Below are 7,226 nucleotides of genomic sequence, written 5' to 3'. Positions count from 1 at the left end.
TAGCGTCCGCCGGACCGCCTTCCATGTTCAAGTCACGAAGAAAGTGTAAACTGGTGTCGCGTCAGTTACCCTTTCTTCGTACGTTGAATAGCCTACAGAAGGCGATATTTTACTTCATAACTTGTTAAATATGGATATTTTTTGACACAAACGCATTGCTTTGTTTCAGAAGGCCTTTATTATGGAATTGGAATATGTTTATGATGGATGGAGACACTTTCTTTAGCTCATACTCGTTTGGTAACACTTACTGCCATTATAAAGCTTGGATGCTTCAGGATATTTATTAATATTTCTCCGATTGTGTTCATCAGAAAGAAGAAAGTCACCTAGGATGGCTTGAGGGTGAGTAAAGCTTGGGCTAATTTTCATTTGAAAGTGAGCTAATTCTTTAAATGAAATCAGTCTTTCAAAAGTAAAATATAAAATAAATTTAATACATCAAATAGTGTCATAATCAGTAGGCTGCTTTAATTAAAAAAACACATTAAAATAGTGAAAATAAGATTTTATTTTGCATTACATTAGGCTACTGACTGAATTGGGTGGGTTTTTTTGTCATAAATATGCCAGAATGCATATTTATAATTTAATATATTTGCTCTTTTTAATACATTTTTTTTTCTTTCTATTAAAAATATAGTCTCTTATTTTATATTAATTTGAATTATATATTTTAATTTTTATATTATACCTTTTGGATTTCTAATTGTTTTCTATTTAGCATAATGATGAAATGAATTGCAGTGTTAATTAAGAATTTACATTTATTCCATTAGCGGAATAAATTCTGTACAATAGGTGTACTATTTCTTCACTCTTTAGCTCTGATTCCTGATAATTTCTTGGAAGGGTGAAAACTGGAACACAGTGACTTTCCTGATTGAACTCGTCCAGTCTGTTAAGGAATCAGCACTAATGAAGGAGCTCAGGGTGGAGAGGATGTTTCCACTGAGCCTTGTGTGTGTTAAATTCACATCACATGTCAGCAGCTCACTCCTCTCTGTCAGGGAAGGAGAGAAAGGAGAAGAGAGGAGAGGACAGGATGTTAGTTGTGAGAGGGGTGGAGGTAAGACACCTGTCGAGGGAGGTGGGGATTCATTAGTATTCATTATACATTTCCCACCAGTTCCTAAGCAGAGTGGAAAGAGGAGGGGCATGATTCGTCTCTTCCACAGAGATATATAGAGAAGGCTGAAACAGAGAGGAGTGTGATGTCAAAGACAGTAGCGGCCTTTGCTGTGTTTTTACCCGTTTCACTTGAAATGAGAACAACAGAAGAGTTCTCTGCTTGCACTCGAAAAAGAGCCATGAACCATGAGCCATGAATGAAATGGTGGTTAGGGGCAAAAATGCCACCAAAATTAATAAAAATTGCCCCTAAAATTCAAGATATTTTGAGTACTGTTTTCCCAATTATCAGCACAATTGTGATAACCTACTGATTTCATACAACAGTTCAATAAACAAGAAGTTAATGTTAGGTGACTTTTATTTTAGACTTAGAAAATTTTCTGTTTTTGTTCTATTTCACCAAAGAAAATGGTTCCAAACAAATCCACAGAGCCATTGTGTGTCTCTGAGCAACAAAGTGATGTTTCATTATTGAATGTATCCACTTTTTGAACGAATCGTTTGATTCCGATTTGCAAAGGCTGCCTCTGGTCGTAGATGAGGAAGTTCGGCCAAATGGAGCGTACAACTGCATGAAAACCAGATTTTCATGCAGCCTTTGAATTTTCTCCTCTGCGAGTTGCTTTAAAGGGGACCGTTAATGCCCCTTTTACAAGATGTAATATAAGTCTCTGGTGTCCCCAGAATGTGTCTGTGAAGTTTCAGCTCAAAATACCCCACAGATCATTTATTATAGCTTGTCAAATTTGCCCGTATTTGGGTGAGCAAAAAAATGCAGTTTTTGTGTGTCCCTTTAAATGCAAATGAGCTGCTGTTCCCAGCCCCCTTTCCAGAAGAGGGTGGAGCTTTAACAGCTCACGCTTCAGTTGCTCAACAACAACAACAAAACTGGAGAATCTCACGCAGCTAAAATGACGATTGTTCAGCCTTACATTGTTTAAACCGGACACTGATGGAGAGACTCAGGAAGAAGTTACAACTTTCAGAATGCATCTGGACATTCCTAAATAGTTAGTGGATAAATTTATGTAGTTGCTGTGGAGTTGATTCGACTCATCGACTAGCATGTGCCGTCATGTTAATCTTTTGTTCAAATCCAGCATTGAATTGACCCTCATTTGTGAAGCAGTCTGGCATGGTAACAACACTACTACAACAACTCTTCCTCTTCTCTAAAGCAGCCCAACATGGCCTCGCCCCATTTGTTGCGTGTTCTCGGGGGCAGGGTTTATGTAAATTTGGGGGTTTGTGATGTCACCAACCTGACAAGAATCTCCTTGTAGTCCTTACCAGTCGTTTGTTGTAGTCCTTAAAAAGCGATTCCTGTAAAAGAAAATATCTCCCATTGCATTGAACTTTGAGCGTCATAACTTTTCAGATGTTGTTTATGCTCAAACAGCAACATTACACACTAACTAAAGTTAAAAATGTAAAATCATAATCAAGGAACCCTTTAATAATGGCTTTCCTGTCAGTGAACTTTCAAAAATTCATCAATTACTTACCTTCATGTCATTCCAAACTTGTATGACTTTCTTTCTTTTGCAAATGTAGATATTTAAAATAAGATATTTTAAAAAATAAGATACTTCAAATAAGCCGGAAATAAAATAACATAAATATTAGATGAAAAAATGCAATGAAAGTTTCACTGAAAAATTGCAACTTTAATTGAAACAACTCAAAATGAGTTTAAGCTGAAGTACTAAAATTAATAAAACTAAAACATAAATAAAATTAAAGCTTAATAAAAAATATAAAAACAAATAAAAATGACAAAAAGGCATAGTTATTAATAATTAAATTAAAATTAAAACTGAAAACTATAAAAATAAGCTATTAATACATTCTATAATAGTAAACAAATAATACTAAATGAAAACAAGATTTGACACTACACCCCACTGACTTTCGCTGTTTCACAAATATCTGTTGTGTTCCACAGAAGAAAGAAAGACATACTGATATTTTTGAGTGAACAATCCCTTTAAGAATTCCTGTCAACAACAAAAGTAAAACTGATCAACTCACTTCAGCGAAACACAATAAGTGCAAGATTACAGTATAACGTTAACATGTACATTGTGTTCTAGGATACTGAAAGAACACTAGTTTCCATTCAGGTCCTGTTTTGTAGCGGCTGGGAGGTTTGCGGCAGCAGATGGGCTGTCCCGCTGCGTGCCTGATTGAAACACAGAAGCTGGAGCCGACTCGTAACAACATCACCAGCTCCTGTCAGCTCCAGCCAGGGAACAAATCAGCCTTCCCGCGGCTCTGCTGCAGGGAACACGACTCTGCTCGGAGGAAAAAAGCAGGGCCCAGCCAAGGGCACAAAGGGTCCTCACGTTTTAGGACTGCCTGGCTGTCAGTGTTTACAAGCTCTGTGTACTCGCGGATGATAAAAATCAACACTGGAGCTGCAGATGGCAGGGCCGTATGTGGAAAGCTTCTGCGGACTGCACTGCAGATATTGAAGTATTGATTATATAAGCTGGTCCAAATAGACTGGTCGCTACTGATCACAAATTTGAAGATAAAAGCTCAGGTTAATGAGGTCACACTTTAATTACAGTTTTATATGGTAAAACTATATGTGAGTGTAGAGACATCTAGGCCTTGGTTTTTACCACATTGATGGGCAGCATTTGTGGTTGAACAAAGCAGGGTGGAGTGTCTTTGTCTCTTGTGCTGATGATATAGTGAGCTGGAGGCTCAGAGCAGAATGATATGAAGCCAACCCTCTGTCCTCTGGGTGACATTCAAAGGCTCCATAAATCCTGCTCTTTATGGGGCCAGTTTGCCATAAATCCCACAACCTAATTGGAGATGTAATGAATTACCATAATTAGTCATAGGCGGTTTTACATTAAACGGGAGGTGTGTGTGCCGCAGGGAGCAGTCCATCATGGGGGACGGAAATCTGTGTTCGTTGAAAGCAGAGATTTCACTGGAAGTTTCCCCAGTTGTCTAATCAGAGATCAGATGTGTTGTGTTCTGCTGTCTGATTTTAAGTTTCACACCCAAAAGGTTTATTAGGGCATAATCTGGTGTTTCCCCCCCCCACTAAAATCCCCTCAGAGGATTTTATTCCTAGATCAGGCTACTTCTGCTGGCTACAAAAAAAACATTGCATTACACCAAATTTCACTCAGAATATTTCACTAATTATTACACAGAAATGGCAAGTAACACATTTTCTGCTCCAGTAAACTTTGGGGCTGTTTACGCAACATACTTTTCAACTAAAAATGGAAAATTTGTATGCGTTTTGGACGTTCATTTACATGATAGCAGCGTTTTAGGGGCCTGAAAATGCAAACATTTGAAAATGGCTTTCAAAGTGCAAGTTTTTGATAAACAATACCATAATCAGGGTTGCCAGGTTGTCACGACAAAACCTACAAAATTGCTACTCAAAACTAGCCCAAATCCAGGGTTTCCAGGTTTTCACAACAAAACTAAAAACCCTAAAAAATCCTCAAAACTAGCCCAATCACATTTCAGGGGTTGGTCCCAAGGTAAAAAAAAAAAATAATTGCGTTCCGGGGGGGGTAAAATTTGCGTTTTTGGATGGGCTCCCTTGGTAAAATTTGCATTCCAGGGGAAAACCGTGTACCGGGAGGTAAAATCTGTGTTTTTGGTGGGGTTCCCCTGGTAAAATTCGCATTCCAGTGGCTAAATATGTTATGTGGGGCGCTTCAACCCGCAGACATGAATAACAACCTGCGGTAACAGTGTAAAAGTAGCCAAATTAAAGTTACTGCATAGTAAACTACAAAAACGCGAATTTGTGAAAGCAGTGACGTCGCGCACATGCATATTACGTATTCAGTTGCCAACTACTGGCCTGGCATGCATAATACAGCAGTTTTTGTGGATCAGTAGTTTCAACAACGTTGTTGTCTGTACGTGAAAAATGCAAAAGAAAAAAAGTGTCTGTTTTTAGTACATCTTAACATTGAAAAATCTTTTTTATTTATTTATTTATTTTAACAGTGTTTGGCAAACACCTTGCAGACAGTGGGCAATCTTTCCAGCAAAATTTATCCGGTGGTGAAAGAGCTACCGTGCTGGCTGTCGTCGAGGGCCGTTTTGCTAAATATTACCATTTGATTTTATAGGCTAATAAATGATTTGGTTAATGGATCTGCACTCCTTACCCTGCTCTGCTTCGGACAGCTGCGTATCCTTTATTACAATTTGTTGGAAAAATATAGGTTTCATAAGTAAATGCCACAGAACAATTAATCTGGAGCGCATTAAATTCTAGTAATGATGCTAAAACGCTAATAATTAAAACGGGCAACTGGAAAAGAAGTTTGATGCATCAAGTTTGCACAAAGTGCAGAGAGTGCAAAGTGGAGAGCAGGTGCCCTTCTGGTTTAACTGCTCAATTCGGTAATGATGCCGTTTATATAAGCTAACACTGTAAAAGAAAATGACCGTTCACAGATGGATTATGTCGTTATTTGTGTTGAACACATCTGCAGAACGGGATTTAGGGGAATTATAATGAATTTGTTTTACGTATGATATGGATTAAGATATTAAAAGCATATTTTCAATCACGCTTCAATTGCTCTTTAGCATAGGCTACTTTTAAAAAGAGTACTTATGAAAATAATATGCTTTCAAAGAATATTCATAAATGCGAACAATGTTTTTGGACACTTAATTGTCATGTATTTAAATATATTTGTAATTAAATATTTTGATGAAGTTGCAATTTGGTACATTTAAAATATATAAATTTTTAATGTAATATCAAATAACACACTACAGTTAAAATGATAATCAAGTACTTTACTTTCTTTTTTAGTATGTTAGTCAGCACATCAAAATAAGTGTACAACAAAAGATTATGAAAACAATGATTTAAAATGTGATTTAAGTGAAGGTTAATTTGATATTTCTATAAAGTGTGCTTTTTAAAAGTGGGAAACAGTCATAAATGTTTACTCTCTGAAAGTGCACTTAAGTGGCCTTTTATTTCATTAAAATATTGTCTGCAATTACAGTTTTTACCGTCCTTGCAGTAAAGCATTTAAGGTTACTTTTAAGATTTGAAGTGCACATTTAATACAATTACGCACACTTCTCTTTCACAAGGACATTAACTCTTGGTCATTTCTTTCCCAACCTGCATTTTCTTTCTGTGAAACACACAAAAAGATATTTTGAACAGCATTTCAGCTGTTATATAATGAAAGTCCATATGTGAAATGTTGTTTTGAGGCCCATTTTCAAAATTTCTTATTTTGTGTTCTACAGAATTAATAAAGTCAAACAAAAGTCATACCTTTAAATATCAATTTAAATTGTGTACATATGATTTATTACCGTATAACTGAAGAGCATTGTGGTGTTTTAAGACCTCTTTGCTCATTTATCCAGAACTATTCACACCTTTATTACTTGCCCCCTTTTTTTCTCTCTATTTCACCTTCCTTCATTCACACACACACACACTTACAGAAAGGCACACCTCACTAACTCTCTTGGAAATAACAGGGGCTTATTTATGTGGTATCCCCAGGCGTTCCTCAGGGAAATATACTACTTCTCTTACTGGCCTCCTGTCAGCATCCCATTAAGGCCCTGTCTTCATTTTACACCTCTAAATCTGATGCAGACACCACTGAAATGTAAGCAAATATTAATTGGGGTCAGTCGCAGCAGATGCAACTCATGTAGGCGTCTAATGTAAAGTACCTTTGTGGACCCGTGGCATTACAGAGCAGGGTGCTGACGCCTCACATTTTCCATGTATGCTGGCTATGGCTGCGATGATTCATAATGGTCGCAGAGCTTGGCCTTCATATTTTACCAGGCAAGTGTTTTATCAATTAAAAGAAATGCTGTGATGGTACCCTAGTGCCACAGAGAATTTAGCTTTAGACCCGTGTAACTGCCTCGGACTGACCCGATTGTTAAGTTGCACAGTCACAAGAGGGCATTTGTGTTACTCACCTGATAAACTGCAGCACCTAACCAGACGTGATAAAGCAACATACAATAAAACATTTTTCCATGTAAATCTGAGTATTTATCCAAACTAGTTACGAGTGCCAGGACATTTTGTTGATAGATTT

This window comes from Chanodichthys erythropterus, chromosome 2, assembly GCF_024489055.1.
Source record: "Chanodichthys erythropterus isolate Z2021 chromosome 2, ASM2448905v1, whole genome shotgun sequence".
Taxonomy (NCBI): domain Eukaryota; kingdom Metazoa; phylum Chordata; class Actinopteri; order Cypriniformes; family Xenocyprididae; genus Chanodichthys; species Chanodichthys erythropterus.
Note: the sequence above shows the minus strand (reverse complement) of the source record.